Raw genomic sequence first — 19,206 nt, 5'->3', positions numbered from 1 at the left:
CCACCAAGGTAGTGATGTATATTAATAAATATGGATAAATCCTTCATAATTTGTCAGTGCAAAGAGAAAGTGATTCAGCAAAGGAACCATCACTGAAGAAATTAAAACCAGTACTTTCCCCCTTTTTCCTAAGTTTTTTAACATTTTATTAGATTATAGAATAAAATAGAAAAATACAAAACCAAATAGTAGGACACAGTGGGGAAGAAAAAGGGAAAAAAGTGAGGGGGGGAAGTGTTGCAGTAGAATGAAGCATTAACATCGAACCTCAACTTTTTATTTTTCCATAATAGTATAAACTAGCCATTTCTAAAACGACAAATGAATCTAATCAGTAAAACCCAAAATCCCCCCCCCCCTTTTTTGGTCATCAAATTTTTGACACCTTGGTAAGCATTGATGGTACTCGAATATTCTCATGTCCTAAATGTGGTACAATCTGTGAAAAGGTTGAAAAACCCTGATCTAGAGAGATGCAAGGTCTTCACTTCCATCTACAATATTTTTGCCATAATCCTTCCTTCTAACTTATTTTAAAGACATCGACGTTATTCTGTGAAAACCTCTTATAATGAAATTGAGATTTTTTTTAAAAGGAAAAGAACAGAGGTATATAGAACTGCCATTTACAAATATGACAGAAATCAAGCTGAGGAACATTTCAACTGTGTTTCCAAATAGTTGCAATCACATCAGGGTTAACCTGGCAACTTTTCTAAAAATAACTTCACTCAAGCACAATCAACATTTCAAGCTTGAAGCATCTGGATTATTTTCAACAGTCACTTCCAAGAATTAGTTCACAAAAACAGATTTTTAAATTTGTTCAGTTATTACAGAAATTCTTATTTTCTTCATATATGGGGGAATGACAACTTAGAGGCATTAGGGGCTCCAAGATTTTTTTTTAAATAAGCACCAGACCCCCAGAAATTCAGCAGCAAATCAACAAATCATACTATGCAAAATGAAATTAAACTGCATCTATCCATCTATCATCACAATGTCACTGTATTATAGTCCCGAGTCTAGCAACTGTAGTTCTCAACCAATGAAAATGAATTAATTTCATAAAGCACACGCCCAAATCCTTATATCATGTGATGAGCTTCCTTTTCCCTGAGGTCTAATTACAGAATCAGCACTTATGCCCAGTTTGAAACTTGCAGAAATAGATTTTCACTTGCTTAATAGACTACCCCTTTATCAACCAACTTGATGGAAAGTTTGGTGGCCATTTCTGCTAAGTGACAGAATAACACAAAGTGGTAGAATAACACATATATAGGGATCTGCAAAATTCTCCATGTGTGACTACTCCATGTTTCAGATGATATCTGAATTAAAACATTCATTATGGACATTTTAATCCATATAGGGAATGAAACGGGTGTGTTGTTCTGCATATAGACTGAAATGTAGCTTTTCTGGGCAGAAGTAATTTGGTGTAAGCATTAAGAGCAGAAAAAAAAGAAGCATTGGTAGCAACCATGGAGAAGGGGAGAAAAAAAAATATTGGGAAGGTTAGGTAGTCTTTTGATGAGATATTCTATGCTGGAAAGCTGAATCCTTATTGCTGAGACCATTATAATAATATTTAGGCACAAAGGCCAGTATACTGACAGCAGCTGAAGGAAAGTGAGAAGAGGAATTGGAAGATGTCAGGAAGACTGGCAAAATACTAGGAACTGCTGAAGGGAGAGGGGGTGAAGTGTGCCAGCTCGGCCAACTACTCAAGTAAGGGCATTCTGGGATCTCTCTGGATTTTGTTTTGGCTGAAACCAAAATGGACTGGAATTTATTTGTCCAGAACTATTAATCCAAAATAGTTCAGCAGAGTTTCCAAAGGATAATGTTTTCTCCAAGTTTAAAACAAAACATATCTTCTGATTGTTGCACACTCCTACACAGCTGGATAGTGCCTGAAAACTAAAAATTGGACTAATGGTGCAGACTTAAAATATATCTAGGCCATGTAATTGTCTCCAGGTAATTAAATGATGTATCTTTTAATGAAGGGGACCAATTTACAGAAATTGTATTGTATTGCACTTGCATCAGAAGCATTGACCTGCTTCCAGGTTGAAAAGATTGGCTGGTGAAATCCACCATTGCCTGGGGCAGCCAGATGGGGACTCCTTTCCCGTCCCTGCCAGGACCTAGAGGTAGACCAAAGAAGGAGAGCTCACCATGATAGTGCAGGGGTCCTGAATGTGGGCTTGCTAACCCCCAGAGCAGGTCCTAATTATGCAAGCCACTGTGCTCCTTTGCATGTCTTTGTAGACCACAGCACATAACTTCCAACACAATTACGATTTATTGTTTTTACATAACTAAAAATTCCAGAAATATTAACCACTTGAGCATTACAAGTCTTTTAATTATTTGAGGCACAGAGCATAGATAGATATCTCAGATTAGTGGTGCTTCAGAATTTTAGATTTACGGAGTAATTTTTATACAAATCCACCCCCCAAATTCATAACAATGTTGATTATTTGAGATTGAGGAGAAAATGCATTACTTCTGAGCAAAGCAAAGTGTTAAATAAAAAGACACTTATGGCTAAAGTTTTCTTATACTTAATTTTAAATAATTGTTGCATCAAATAGGAACCACAGTAGAAACAGATAATTGGAAAACAAGTAGTCCATACTGACAAAACGGGGGGAAATCTAAAAGTTCATCTATATTTGATGATTTAATATGTTTTGAACATTTACTATGGTATTAAAAGGTAAGCTGTCAATCCTCTACCCTACAGTATAAATGCATCCATTATTGCCCTGCAATTTAGGCAAAACAGTAAAGTACAACTTCTAATTTGTATGTAAAATTTTTGATAGGTTGTCATCAAACAGTGAATTTCTGCTCACTTTCAACATACCAGCAAGTCTTCAAATCCCACACTATGAAGTATACTTGTATAACCATGAAATTCTATGGATTAATAGCATATTGCCTCTAGTTATTTTAGGAAAACACCCAATTGGAAGAGGTTATTCAAGAATTACAAGTAAAAATACATGAATAATAGATAAGGATGAAGACAATCATTCAACCACCACATGTCTATCCCACACTATAGAGGAGGTCTGCAAAGAATCAATAGGTAATGCAAGGAGATCAAAGGTGGAAAAAACAAGGTTCAATCATTCAATTCTATCTCCCCTCTTCTAATTCCCCATTCAAGTTGAAAAAAATTGACCGCATAAGCATCAATGAGCAGAAACAAAAGAAAGGCACTAGCCTGTGCAAATGGCCCCAGTATACATACAAGGGCATCCAGAATGTTATATAGGCAGATGCTTCCCTTTTAATAATATAATAGAGACAAGCCTTGGTGGAGCAGTGGGCTAATGCCTCCTTAAGTAACACCAGCTGCCTGCAATTAGTGCAGGTTCGCATCCCACCAGGCTCAAGGTTGACTCAGCCTTCCATCCTTCCGAGGTAGGTAAAATGAGGACCCAGATTGTTGGGGGCAATAAGCTGACTTTGTAATAATGCCGCTTGGGGGGGTGTATGAAAGCCCTAATAAGCAGGCATATACATAGAATGAAGGCTACTGCTAAGCTTGTAAGCCGCCCTGAGTCTTCAGAGAAGGGCGGGATATAAATGGAATAAAAATAAAAATAAAAATAAAAAAATTAAAAATTTTCTGGCTTATAAGAATTCCTTAAAAGACTTATGTCAATATATTATCCCACTTTAATTACTGTATTTTTTGGACCATAAGACGCACCTGACCATAAGACGCACCCAGTTTTTAGAGCAGGAAAACAAGAAAAATATTCTGAACCAAATAGTACCGGTATACTAAAATATTTAGGGTTAGGGAAAAGGGATCCTACTGTATTATTGTTGATGTTATTATTATTTTTTTTTAAATAAAGCACGGAAGGAAGAGGAGTGGGCTTCACAAAAAGGGACTAGAAATGCCAGGGGCAGACACACACACACAAAAAGTGGAGGGGGCGACAGACAGTCCGGGTCTGTCCAGCCTTTTATTCTCCTGCTGCAAAAACTCCCAACAATACCTTTGTCCAAAACGCCTCTCACCTCTTTCGAAAGCAATTGGGGAGGCGGGCAGGCGCTGCAGGCTCAAAGGGGGGGAAACGGGTGGCAGGGCTTCGCTTGCACGGCCAGGGACTTCCGAGGCGATCTGCATTAAAGCCACCCGTGGGAGTGGGGGGGTCTGATTGGTGCGATGTCTGCCTCCCCCTCTCCACTGCCACGGTCGCCCTTTTCCTTGAAATGGACAGTGTCTCCGGGTTTGCCGCTGACGCAGTCTACGCCGCAAGCCGCGGGTGTTGCATGGGAGGTGAGGGCAGCAGCAGCGGAAGGGCAGTTTTGCAGAGGAGTTAGAAAAGCGTTGCGGCTGCCCACGCCCTGTTCTTGCCAGCCAGACAGGAGGAAGAAAAAAAAAGGGGGTGGGCTGGGTCTCCCTTGCCTTTGCTGGGGTACCACACCTTTGGACCATAAGACACACCCTCATTTCCCCCCTTTTGGGGGGAAAATTGCATCTTATGGTCTGAAAAATACGGTAATCCTAGAGTAGCACATTTATTTAATATTATTTAGAAGTTATAAGAAAGGTAAAGTATTGATATACTACACTGTGCACCAAGAAAGAGCAAATAATTAAGATTTGGCTAACTCATATTTTAAATAGGACACATACTCTGATAATTTGAAAAAAAAGATAGTTGGTATGGCAGGCCAACTCAAAAACAATTCTCATCAGCTTACAAACAAGACACTCATCAATAACACTTATTAAAAACAAACTCTCAGTCAACCATCTAGCCCAATACCCATGAGAATGGTGAAGTCTTCACACCTTTACAACAGACCAACAGGGCTGGGATATTCAAATCTGGGGTGGGGGAGGGGCAAGGAGTTCCACAATACAGGTGCAACAACACATAATACATGCTTCCCAGGTCCCATAATGGATTCAGCAAATGCTTTAACTATAGTGACTTATAAAATATGCCAAAGTAATATATACATTTTGTAAACATACAATCTACATAAAGATTTAAAGTTAAAGGGAAGATGTACAAATATATTAATTTTAGGATTCCTTTATTGTATTTTATGCTTTTTCCCTACAAAGGAATACAGTTATAACAATTAACCAGTGGAACAACCTGCCTCCAGAAGTGGTGAATGCTCCAACACTGGAAGTTTTTAAGAAGAGACTGGCCAGCCACTTGTCTGAAATGGTATAGGGTTTCCTGCCTGAGCAGAGGGTTGGACTAGATGACCTCCAAGGTCCCTTCCAACTACTTCTTCTTCTTCTTCTTCTTCTTCTTCTTCTTCTTCTTCTTATTATTATTATTATTATTATTATTATATTATTATTATTATTATTATTATTATTATTATTATAATATTATATACATTGCTTATCTTGACTATGCCAAGCTTTTCATGCATTAGTTCCTCCACAGAACTGTTTATTTCTACATAAAGAATTGTATCAACAGCATTGTAAAGCAAAACTTCATGATGTAGATCAGGGGTGTCCAATCTTGGCAACTTTAAGACTTGAGGACTTCAACTCCCATTCCCAGAATTCTCCAGCCAACATGGCTGGCTGGGGAATTCTAGGAATTGAAGTCCACAGGACTTAAAGTTGCCAAGATTGGACATCCCTGGTCTAGTGGTTAAGGTGCTGTGCTTGAAAGCAGGGGGCTGCGAATTCTAGTCCCACCTTAACCACGGAAATCAGGTAGGTGACTTTGGGCCAGTCCTTTTCCCTCAGCCCAACCCACATAACAGGGTTGTTGTTGTTGCTATGGGAAAAATAAGCAGAGAAAGGTGTGTAGGATATGTTTGAGGCCTTTGAGTTATTGGTAAAAAAATAATAATTGTGGGATACAAACGAAAACAATTCAAAAGATATTCCGGAGAAAAATGTCTTAGTAGGCTTAGCTCTCACGGATCTAACAATTCTACAATTCTGTGGGTTGGTTTGTATGGATACTCCTTGTAAGCCCTTTTTACTTTTTTACAACTCCTTTGAGATGTGTCCACACAGAACGTGGACAAGAAGCCTCCGTCTTTGTTGTGGGTTCTACATTTCCAGAAGGCTAGTGATAACTCGGAGAGGAACAAGGATGTCATAGGGCAGGGGGGGTCTTCAAACTTGTGGACTTCAACTGCCAGAATTCCTCAGCCAGGCATGCTGGCTGAGGAATTCTGGGAGTTGAAGTCCACAAGTCATAAAAGGGCCAAGTTTGAAGATCCCTGATGTAGATCATCCCTAGAGCAAAAGATGAAAAAGCATTGCTTTGGTCATATCTCTCTTCCTCCTATAGCCCAAAACTTGAATAAAACCTTATTTGGCTCTGGGAAATCCTCCAGGAAAATGTTGAAAGCAATGATAGGGGAAGAAAAAGCAACACTCTACACTCCTCTTTCATAGAAGTTTACAACCTAAAAGCAAATAAAAATGAACACAAAGAAAAACGTTAACATTACTTTTACAATCTTCATTACACAAACTTGTTAGAAACACAAAAAACTATCTTACATTGAGTCAAATCAATAGTCCATTTGACAAAGAATTGCTGAAAATCTTGGCTTTTCCAATCCTACCTATAAAAGCATTCTGTATGTTTTAGGACCATCTTCCACTGCCTGTTTAGCTACTATATAATGTCTAAGGCAGTACAACTTTCCCAAATTGAGCTAATTCTCTGCCTACATACAGCAAGTCTGTGAGGTGTATCAGGTAGAGTACAACAGATGATGTCAAAACCATGAGTATAGTAGGACCTTTAATGTGATTAAAAAATATTAAACATCTTTATTTATACAAACTGTCCAATTTACAATGCACCATTTTTTTAAAAAAATGTGAAAGTAAACAAATAGATAAGTATTCCAGAGCACTTTTCATATATTGTAACTCAATTATACTCCAGGAGATGACTAGATAAGCAAAAATCCCTTTATAACTATTCAAAATATAACTATATTTTCAGAATTCTTTTTTTTTCACTAGCAAGGCCACAACAAAAATATATCAGATAAAATAGATTCAGATTAACTTGGAAGTTCCATGAAAAGTGATTCACAGAACTGCAAACAGATGAATCCACAGTTGCTCACAGACAGTGCTCAGGCAAGATATACATTAAAAAGTAAACCAAGAGAAATACAGATTGACCTGGATTTCATAAACAACAATGTAAAAGAAACTCAAATCCTAATGATACATATTCATGTTGTTTCCTTCACAGCGATATTCAAATGGTGTGCCACGCTTTAGCTATTTTTGGTTGTTTTCTATACGTTATACAAATTCAATTTCCTTTTAACAAAAACTCACCCAACTTTCATACATAAATCTGCATAGGAGGCTATTTCAAAAAATCAGCCCAGTCTCAAATATGAGTATCGTACATTACATTTAGAAGATAAACATGTTGTCTAAAATTGCAATTATTTTTAAATTCATTAATTCTGTTGTGCAACAATTAAATATTTGATCATCAGGAAAAAACTGAAACTAGAAATGGCAGTTATTCGTGCCACAATGTTATCATGTACACTTTTTCCAGTCCCAATATTTACGGTAATCAGAAAACAAACATCAATAATAATCCAGTTGAGTTCAATTTCAGGTGTACGCTTCAACAACTTAGCCTGAGGAGTGAAACAATAATTTGCATATTTACTTATATATAAAATTATTTAGAACGTAAACTAGGGTATTTTGGAGCAAAAGTAGCAGTATTCCTAAATAAGCTTTTACTGAAAATTACTTCAAGAGTCAATGCTTTTAGACCTTATCTACTGATAAAAGATTACACATTTTGAACTATGAATAAATGTTTATCAGTTTGATCATGTTTGTAATTTGGTCACTATCATTCACTGTATGTCCCAGAATTACTAAGTGGTATCTCATTAACAGCTCAGGCAATATTCTTTGAGGCAGATTAAACGCACTGGTTTTTAGATTTAATTTAAGAAATTATAGTTTGAATACTTTAATTTCTAAAACTTGGAAGTTTTCATTAATGATGAAGAAATCTATTAAAAACAGTAGCAAAACAGAAACAAAGGTTTGTTCTCACTAAGGGCTGAACAGATGTGCACTTAAATAAACCTCCTCACCCTTGTTCAGGTAATACATATATTAATATTTGGGGGGGCAGGTTCACCTAAAGTTGGATGCAATTGCTGATGGATCACACTGTCATCAAAAGTGCTCCCTATTTCATAGGAAGTTTGTAGAAAAATATTAAGATAAAACCCATATTCTTTTAATATAAGCTCCTGAATTTGTTCTGGAGCCCAGCAAACTGATCTTTCTTCCTGACTCACATATTCTTCACTCATGGCAAGTTCTGGAATTTTCCACTAGCAGTTAAAATGCCATCTAGTGGACATGTAGCCAACATCTTAAAAGAAAAGAAATTAACCATTTCCTTATAGTTACACAAATGTGACTTTTAATGCAGTATTCAAGCTTGCAAAATTTATAAAAACACAATTTACTCAATGATAAAAACATGGAAAATGTTAACTTTTGAAAGTGTAATTAAGTTTTGGATTAATAGAATATAATTTTCATTCATATAAGCAACATTTTTTCTCTACATATACATGTGTGTGTGTGTGTGTGTGTGTGTGTGTGTGTAAGCAATCAGAAAGTGCCACTATGAAGACTAATACCTATCAACCATGATTGTAGATATATTGATCCCAAACAGATACATCCCACAAATAACTATAACTTTTAGATCAACTCCACTGTAGGAAATGTATAGATGAGCCTATAAAATGTTTCTGACAACTGCAAATAAAGTTCACCCTATTCTTTTGAGTTATCTTAAGAGACAAGTCATTTTCACACTTACTCTTCCAACTTTCTTATGAAGATACTAATGGAAGTTTATGTTATGATTTGCTTATTATGTAGCTTACTATAATGCACGGATCCAAACTTAGTATTATATGAAAATCTAGCCAACAAAATGGCATACATATATGTATGATGAAAGCCACTAATTTGTTGGTTTGGGCAATTGTCACGACAGTTATTTACATAGAATGATCTGAGCATTTACGAGCTGTAACAAATCAATACTTGTTTTATAATAGTTCTTTAAACTGTCAACCTGGAAAGCCATTTAGAATTGAAGAGCAGAACATTAATCTCAAAAAATAAGAAACTTGTGGCACAAACCATAAGCATTCTGGCAAACATCCTAAAATTGTTGTGTGAATAGGAAAAAAGACATTCCTAATCACTTTTATCTCTAATAAAGTTTGTATAGAATTGTAATGCAAAGAATAATTGGATGTATTTATATAACATGCTGAATTAAAACCATGGTTTGCAAACTAAAGTATCTTAGACATGTTAAACAAAATCCAAGTAAACCAAACTGAACGTTCAACGTTTTTTGTGACAATCCCCTTACTGCAGTTGTAAATATATGCTTAATTCTGCTATGCAAATAATTTAAAAAAAATATCTTTGATTGGGCTGTACCCCAGTCATGCTGCAGTTCTTTTCTATTCACAGTAATTTTCATTGTATACTACATTTAAAAATAATAAAACCAAATATATTGAAGATCAATTTGCCCATTATAGTCATTCTCTCATTGAGAATGTTGATACTGTATTTTTTTAAAATATAGTTTATGTATGTATATTCATGTTTTATAGCCACTAGAATGAAGCTTTTCAAAACAAAACTATCCTAATGCTCTCTTGCATGGGATTAAGGAAATAAAAATATTGTAATCTAACACACTCAGCTATACAAATTGTATTAGAAATTATCTAATGAAATATAGTAGCACCTCAAGATTCAATATAATTAGAGCTAAAGCTTGATGGAGAGAAAGACATTCAACCACAAAAGATGCACATTCTTCAAATATAACTTTCTGCAATCAAAATTGTTGGACAACTTGGACACTATGATTTATAAAGAAGTATGTTTTGTAAGAGCAAAAATCAAGTGAAGTTGAACCTCTGTCCAGCAAATATTTCCCACTTTTATTAAGTCAGTTTCCCTATCAGTTCACAAATAGAATTGCTGTTTACTATTCCAGTGAGAAATAATCCTGAAAGTTTAAGCAATTTTCTGAACATTGTGAAAGTTGTGGTTTGATCCATCTTTGTTTATGAGAATATCAGTGAGTAGGAATCAAGCTCATAGGGCATTTCTACTGCAATTACATCCAAAGGAACAATCATCATAAACCTTATCTCTAATAATGAGCAGACAATGGCATGCTCTCAACTTAAGCAATTTTCTATTAAGCATCCAGAAGAGCACACAGGCTGAGTGACCAGATCAGACAAAACATTTTTTTTCATGTTTATGTTCTGTGATGACAACAGTAAAGAAACTTTAGATTAGTGCTTAAACAGTTTAAACAGTTAAAATGAAGAGATACAAGACCATTAAACTGATTCTATAGACACATAAACTGATGAGTTTTAGTACTGTCATTTCTCACATACAATGTAGAAGTAGATCTCCAAGCATGTTATTTTCTGTATGCAGATAAATACCAATACATTCAACAATACTAATGAATGCAGCCATACAGATTCTTTGATTTTTGTTCAACTCTTTGGAATCAAGGGATGTACTATATACAAAATTATATTGCTGCATTCACACAAAAAATGGCACACACTTTAATGTGATGGGCATAAAACAGGTTCAAACAACAGTCAAGTCCCCATATGTTGAGCTATAACCATCAACATTCATTTTAGCCAGTCACGAGTATGAATCCAGTTATTTAATACATTTTGCTGCAGACTGGCATATTAATATAAATAGGACGTAAGGACATATTTTAAAATGAGAATCAATCTTCAACTGAGCACATAACATCTAATTAAAATAAATAAATAAAGAAAAATAAATTTAAACCTCAAAAACTGATTCATCAAAGTTTACCCTACCATTAATAAAACTGGGAGAGCAGCTACACTAATTGCTTTCAACATCACATTGTTTTCATACATTAAGTGGGAATAAACCATGTTGTATTAAACCCTGAATCCTACGTTTAAATTCTCTTAAACATTTGTAATGCCATACAAGTAGTATATATAAAGAAACATTTCAATCAGCTATACAAATAGTCCTCGACTCACAGTTCATTTACTGATCGTTCCAAATTAAAATGGCACTGGAAAAAGTGACTTGACTATTTTTCCATTACAAACATTGCAGCATCCCCGTGATCACACAATTGAAATTCAGACACTTGGCAACTGACTCATATTTATAATTGCATGTTCCAGGGTCATGTGATCATCTTTTGCAACCTTCTCACAAGCAAAGTGAATGGGAAAGCCAGATTCATTTAACAATGTTACTAACTTAGGAACTGCAGTGATTCACTTAACTGTGGCAAGAAAAGTCATAAAATGGGGTAAAATTCACTTAAGATTCACCTAGCAACAAAAATGTTTGGCTCAATTGTGGTCCTAAGTAGAGGACTACCTGTAATGTACTTGTTTTGAAAAATGAACCAAATGCTTACAATGAGTGCACCACTTGATGCACATAGCATTTATTTTGGCTTTTTGTTTACCAAGCCAGAAAATCACTAATACAAAACAGGAGAAGTAGACAAGAGAGATATTTTCAACTCCTGATACTGTCCTGCTTCCCACAAACTCCAACTATGATGCCCTTGTATCATGGTAGACTGGATAACTATTTATACAGCTCAACTATAATATTTGCTACTATTTCCATTTCCATCTTTCTAAGTTAATTGCAGCATAATTTGGTGCTTTACTTAAACTTGATGTAGAGTCTGAAATTCTAACATGAATGAGATAGAAATACATCTCTGATTACTACTACCAGTGACAATTTTTCAGAAGTTAGCTTGGCTTAACTAAGCTGATTCATTGCTGGTTGATCATGCTCATTAGACTTGTCTTGAAGTGGAACATTTTTAGTGGTAGTGTAATGCTTAAACCAAGAACTCTTCCTTTCTTCCCCTAACAAACCAGAGTTGGAAAGCAAAAACAAGTCATTGCTATCAACTCTTTGACTTCTGAAGACGGGAACAATCACAATTATTAGTGCATTCATCTTGCTAAACAATTCATAGAAGGAATTTCCAAGGTTTCTTTTTAATCACTTTGTTTTGGCTGCACTGTAGTCAGAATGATGGAGCAGTGGCATACCAGCACACATTAAATTTTGTTCCCAAACACTGGTTCAGCATGACAATGGAATGTGTTTAGTCTATCTACACTGAAATGTGAAAAGTAAAGTATATCGGGCTACTTGTCCATCTAGCTGATGTCCTTTCCAACATGCAGGGCATTCCAGGCAGAGATACTTCAAGAACTGGTACAGGAAATCCTTCAATTGAAGCTAAGAATTGAACATGCCACCCTCCAAATGCAAAGCATGTACCGGTGATCAGTTCTGATTTCTCTTCGTTCATGGGATGATAAGACTATTATCACTGAGGTAACAAAAACTTACTTCAAGTCATATAAATATACTACAAGTTTTTTCTGTTCCAAATATTTCTCTGAGAAATATATTCTATGTTCCTATCCCAATTATTACAAAGCTTCATTCCTGGAATAAGAACTCTGTTAGACAATTTCTCCTTTGCAATGTCTTTGTTAGTCTGTAATATTTGTTTTTAACAATCTTCATTATAGCATATGTTGAAAATTCCAGATTTCTTTACTACTTTCTTGACATAATGATTTGGACACTGTTTGCTGAAACAGATGTATACTTGCAAAACCTTATTTACTCAAAATACACAGACGTATGTTGTAGTAGAAATACTTTACTAGCTGGACAGGCATCTCTCACACATAACTAATACAGCAATATCTTTCAGTTGATTTGGTCTCACATAGATTTTCAACATTGTATTTTTTTTTAAAAAAAACTTAAATATAGTACAACTCTGTAAACTTCCATATTTATAGCTGGATTCAAGATATATGCCTGAATCAATGGCCTGATTCATACATTTTGCTAAGCTACACAGCTTACTTTCTTCTAAGATAGGCTGTAGCCTGAACAGGCCTGTTTAAACTTTTGTGCACAAACTAGATTACTATTTGTTCTATAAAGCATGGCTAAATATGGTTTATAGAACCATGTTATAAGGCACTCTACAATCTCCCTCAAAATGACATAAACTAGCAATACTCAAAAAGGCAACATGAACCTTTGAAGCCAAGGCTATTTGATTTCTTTAAGATACTCTGAAGTCATTGCTTATGATAAGTTGCTGATTGGTTGGAATGCAACTATTTGTATTTCCTACAAAACCATTATTTTTGGTTGTTGTTTTTTTTAAAAAAATGAGTAATAACTCTCCACATTTCTCAATTATCATTTTAGCAATTAAATGACTATAGTCATGTACTTCAATGACCACTTCTGTTCAGATGGAGGAAGTGATGGTTGAGCTCCTGAAGGAAGAAATTGAATTTGAGTTTTATAAGAATTGCTTCCATATGAACTGATATGTAACACGAGGCATTGTTTCCATTTTACCTATTTTCTCTACTAAATATTGACACTTAAGAAAATAAAATTGTGTCACAAAATGAACTTAATTTTTTTTCTTATTTTCTAAATACAAGTCTGTCAGATAGTAATCACAAAAAGGCCAGTAACCAACTACTAAGCTATCCAGTTATCCAAGCAGCATGTAGCTGTCAACAAAACCAGTGTCTATTGAAAAGCACTATGATAGAAACCCTTAATTATCTCTATTGTCATGATGAGACTCAACCATTCAAGTTATATGTTTATCTCCAGTAACACATTTTAAGTGCAGTCCTTTCCTCATCATGGTTTACAAAAGAGTCAAGCACTCTGTGCATTCTTCCACTTGAATGCCTCTGATTTAGGAAACCCAGTATAGCTCCATTTTCTAAACTAGTATCAAATAGCTTTAATGAAACACTGAAGATCAGCCTCACTGAATTTGAGCAAAATCTTCAGACAGGTAATGAGAGTCAAGGATGACACAGATTTTAGGTACCACATCAGATGACACCTTTGGTCATGAGTTTCCAAGAGAGGGCCAGATTTTTTTAAATCATTGCTCTTGCTCACTAAACCTTTTGCCTATGCAGCTGTCAGCTCGTAAGAGCAACTCGGCCTGCAGCGATAGGCCCATTTTCCCAGGCCTATAGAAGGCGCTGTGTAGCAACTCCTATCTCTGGATCTGGGGCCCCTCCCCCCCCTCTGCAGCAGCCTTACCCAATGTTGAGAATGCGCCCCCTACTGACTCGCTACACTCATTTCTTCATTCCACCGACTTGGCTGCGGTGCATTTTGGGTGGGGGCTGGTATTTTTGCCTTTCGATGGTCATAAACCCAAGCAACCGCAGTTTTAACGTGAAGCCACACGCTCATTAGGTATAGGTCTATGCAAAACTGAACTGAGCTGCAGAAAAGAAAAAGAAAAAAAAAGACAACGCACAAAGCCATAACAGAATAGATAAGACATCCTAGGAGGGGGAAAAAAAAACCTTTTTCCCGCGATTGAGCAGAAGCAATCCTCTTTTTTCCCCCTCTTCTTTGTTTGAGAAATAGGTTAAATACAACTACTGGATGCAGCAAAGAGTTGCAGAGGTGTAGAAGGGTGCCAGCTTCTCTCGGAGACCTGGATACTCTGACTGAGTCACGAAGCCCGCCTTTTCCAACACCACCCGATACCTCTAGCTATGGAAGGGGGGGGCGTACAGGAGGAGACTGCTCTCCATTGATTGTACCGCAGCCTGGTCCACATTTCCAGCGCCAACTCTGCAGTCATAACGGGGCTTTCCTCCCTCGCTGACACCCTCCCTTCCTTCCCCCACCCGCGCCGCACATGCTGGGGAGAGAGAGAAAAAAAAGGGAGCCTCAAGCATGTCGAAGAGGATGGCAGCATTCGCAATTCGGTCTCTTTCCCCCCCCCCCCTCCACCACCACCACCACCTCCAACGATTCCCTCCTTCCACGACGCAGACCGTGCAATCACAGCCACACTCGAGGGCGCAACATCGATGTGCCACCTCCGTGCAAGGAACGGAAGGAGGGAGAAAACCGAGATGCAACGGAGGCACAGGCGGCATTTAGCCGGAACGCGGTCAGAGCTGCTTTTCTTTTTTTATATATATATATACATATATATTAAAAAAAAATGGGCCCGGGGGGAGGGGTGGAGGAAAGGGAGGCAAGAAAACCGGCACGGAGACCGCCTCTGGCGCCGGGAGAGCCGGCCTCGCAAGCCAGGAGGGAAGGACGGGAGAGATGTTATTTTAACACCGTTTGCGAAGAGGGAACAGGAGCAGCCACCGGGCCCGGCAGCGCGGGAGAAACAGGAAAAAGACGGCGGTGGCGGCAACGAGGAGAGGGAGGGAGAGAGGGAGGGAGGAAGGAACGAAAAGGGTTGCGCCGGGCTCCCGCGCGCCTTCAGGCACCTACCTAACTGGATTTCGCGCTACCTCCTCCTCCTCCTCCTCCTCAGCGGCGGGCTCTCCCTCCCCCGTCGGCGGCGGCGGCGGCGCTGCTGGCTTGCAGCTCCCGGCTGGCGGCAGGGCTTGGGCGGGCGCGGGGAGCGGAGCCGGCGGTGCGGGGGAGACAAAGGGGCCTGGATGGCGGGAGGGTGGGGGCAGGTTGCGAGGGGCAAGGCGGGGGCTCGGCCTGCGCTGGGACGGAGGGGGCCGCGGCGGCTCCGCGGGGCTCAGCTACCGGGACGAGAGGTGTCGAGCGCCGGGCCGCGGGGAAGGGGAGGGGGGGCTCCCTAGGCGCCCTGCAGACAATACAGCCGGGTCCCTCCTGCCCAGAACCTGCCCTGGCCAAGATGGCGGCCGAGAAAGAGCGGAAGTGACGCGGGGCGCTCATTAGCATATGGGACTCATTGTCCGGCTGGAGAGGAGGGGGACGAGCCCCCCGGAGTGGAGGGGGAAAAAGGGGTGACTGAACCCCAAGAATGAAACTTGATTTCCCGTCATCCCTCCTCCTCTTATCCTGTCCTGACAGGAAGCGGGATCTTTAAAAAGGAGATGGAGGGGAGCGGGTTACATAACCCCGTTGGAATGGGGGATTCTCGCGAGAAGGGGAACCGGCGGCGGGATCTTCTCCGGCTCCGCTAGGAGGCGCCGCGCCCTGCGGCTGGGGCCGGAGAGAAGAGCGCGGAGCGGTTATCCCTCCGCCGCCCCAGCCGGGACTACAACTTTCCCTGAGGGAGGAGAAGGGGTCACTAGGGAAGGGGGAACTGAAGGGGGAGGGGGTGTAAGAGTGAGCCTTCTCCACGTGACCCGACATGGAGCACACCACGTGACCCAAGCTTCACCTGAGTGAGCATCATAACACCTCGTGTTGTTAAGCTGATGGTCACACGGCTTGCACTCGTGCATGGAGTGAGTAGCATCTGCAGGGCAGGTCTCAAACCAAGCATCTCTGTGGTCCAGCCTTGGCCACAGATGTGTCTGGACCTCCAGGAGGAGATTCTTTCAATGCATTCCCAGGTTGCTGCCTGTCTGTTGTGCCATGGATGGACAGTTGCAAGTTTGAAGCCATGGCCTCTTGAGCAACAGTTAGTCAAGGTAGTGCATATAGATGCCCTTTGCAAAGGTATGATTTAGCAGGCATGGCTGCAGAAACACCTTGAGAACTCCACTGGGTCAAGGTATGAAATTAGGTAACTGCTTGAGGCCAACAGTCCTTATATATGCCCATCAAACTGAATTGGAGATTGTAAGAGTGGCTTTCCCTTCTCTAGTCACTTCTCAAGAGGTCTGGTTACAGACTTCCCAAGCCCTGAAAATGCTCAGGGGCAGGAGGCTGCTCCAATATTCATATAATGTAATAAAATGTTAATAGTTAAAGCAAATGATTAGAATTAACTTAGCGTATTTCTTGTCTCACTTTTTAATCATCTGAGATTAGAAGGAAGCTGAAACTTTCTCCAGTTCTTGAGCAACATTGCTTGCTGTGACCAATGGATATAATGCAGGTAGGACTTCCAAAAGTATTAAGTGACAAAACTCGTACTTTCCAATTAGGATGGACAACACAACTTATAGTTCACCTTATCTGGATGGTATCAAGTCAAAAAAAATTTCAGCAATGGAATTTTTTCTTACAAAGTTGAGCTGTCTCAATGGAAAATGGTAGAAAGTTCAGTATGACTAATACAAGTTGGATAAATAATTACTAGAAGAACACTTGTTTGCAAATATTAACAATCACATCTTTGGAAATACATAAAGATGGAAAGATTGCAAACTACCAACCATGTACAAGTAGTCACCAATTTAAGACCATAATTGAGGCTAGATTTCTGTTGCTAGGTGAGACAGTTAAGTGAGTTTTGCCCCAATTTACGACATTTCTTGCCACAATTGTTAAGTGAATCACTGCAGTTAAGTTAGTAACAATATTAAGTGAATCTGGCTTCCCTATTGACTTTGTCAGGTCACAAAAAGTAATCACATGACCCCAGGACACTGCAACAGTTATAAACATGAGTCAATTGTCAAGATTCTGAATTTTAATCACGTGACTATGGGGATGCTACAACAGCCGTAACTGAAAAACAGTCCTAAGTCACTTTTTTCAATGATGATGTAACTTTGTAAGTTTGAACAAACTGTTGTAAGTTGAGGATTACCTGTACAATTCTTTGTTTTTCCCTAAAAATGCTGGATCAGATAAAAAATGATCTAGCCCACATTTTGTATCACCCAATGATTAGCCAACCTACAATATAATCTCACTTTACTAGTAATAGTAATCGTAATTTTGAACTAATTATCTAATTACCAATGTTAACTATTCCAAAAGCCCTGAATTTTATGCTTGTACAATTATTTAGGATTTTAGCATGTAACAATCAGTCTAAAGTGATGTTAATAATAAAGTCATGTTAGGATTATTAATATGACTTTAGGCTGATTGTTACATGCCAAGAATGCATCTGTTCTTTTTGGCTATATCCCCAATATTTGGAATCTTTCAAAATATCAAGAATTACAGATTTATTACACACACAGCATGGCCTGAGGAATTATTGTGCAATACTGGAAAGATAAATTGATGTTTGATTTGTGGTAATAGATTGTTGATACACATTGTTTGTCAACATTTGAGTGGGTTTTTTTTAACAGAGATGAAGAGGATTCTGAAGCAATTTGACCATTGCTAAGCAAGGCACGCTCAATTTTATAACCCTATTTGCCACAGTTAAATGAATCATGTGGTCATTAAACAAATCCAGCTTCCTCCATTGACTTTGATTATCCGAAGCTGGCTGGGAAGGTTATATATGACCTATTATCATTGTAAATGCATTCCTGTTGCCAAGTGTGTCCAAGTTTTGATCACGTGACTGTAAAGATGCTGTGACAGTCGTAAGTACAAGGACCAGTTCTAAATCAAAGACTACCTATATAGTAAAAAGCCTCTTTCAGCTATCCTGCTTCCAAGTTGTTTAGAATCTTGTATGTTAGAACATTCTGAATTACAAAATTCAAATTAGAACCTTGGTGCTGTTCTATCAATAATAGCAATAGCCTAGCCACAGCATCAAGCTGTGTTGCAAATGGCTTGATCTACCAGTTGTATGTGAAGATGCCTTTCATGGAAACATTTGTGTACTTCAAATAAAAAATAGAATTTATGCATATGCATTCTTTAGAGGGAGGGAGAGAGAGAGAGACCATCTGGATTAGGAGGACTGATATACTTTATGTTCCTCCATTGAAATAAGGTGCATTCCTTCATGTATGCTAGCTGCATGTAGCAGATACTTGGAGTCTATTCCAAATGTGACATCAGTTGTATCCCCTCCATAATTATGTGCAATGACTCTTCCATATAAAGCAATAAGAGACACTGAGAATCACAAGATGCAGTCTTGAAGATAGTTATTTCATTAATATATAAATGTATATTAATTTATATCACAACACAATGAAAACAATAATTTCAATGTAATAAATACCATGATGAAATCTACCTATCCATCAGTAAAAACCATTTTACAATCAGATAACCTATGGACCACTTGTCATAAATTACATAGTATCCTATGCCCCAAGGCGTAAGGAATCTGTGAAAAGTAGTCATCTGAATGGTCTTTCTTGATGTTAGCAGAGAGAGGCTGAGGAGTTGTAGCTGTCGGCCCTCACACATCTCACAACCCAAGAAAGGGA

At 38.5% G+C, this 19,206-nt stretch overlaps 1 protein-coding gene across 3 annotated transcripts in view; it reads right to left on the bottom strand.

Annotated features, from left to right (window-relative positions):
- The window catches only part of ADNP (activity dependent neuroprotector homeobox), a 52,969-nt gene extending 36,789 nt beyond the window's left edge, over positions 1 to 16,180 (bottom strand). For 2 of the 3 annotated variants that reach the window (XM_083357457.1, XM_083357455.1), the window contains exon 1: positions 15,473 to 16,180. The gene's annotated coding sequence lies outside the window, so the exon portion shown is untranslated. Of the gene's footprint in view, positions 1 to 14,263 lie in introns of all 3 variants that reach the window. The other variant, XM_083357456.1, reaches the window with a different exon arrangement.
- Positions 16,181 to 19,206: the final 3,026 nt, after the last annotated feature.

This window comes from Vipera ursinii (genome assembly GCF_947247035.1).
Source record: "Vipera ursinii genome assembly, chromosome: 3".
Lineage (NCBI taxonomy): Eukaryota > Metazoa > Chordata > Lepidosauria > Squamata > Viperidae > Vipera > Vipera ursinii.
The sequence above is the reverse complement of the archived record's forward strand: the minus strand, read 5'-3'. Positions and strand labels throughout refer to the sequence as shown.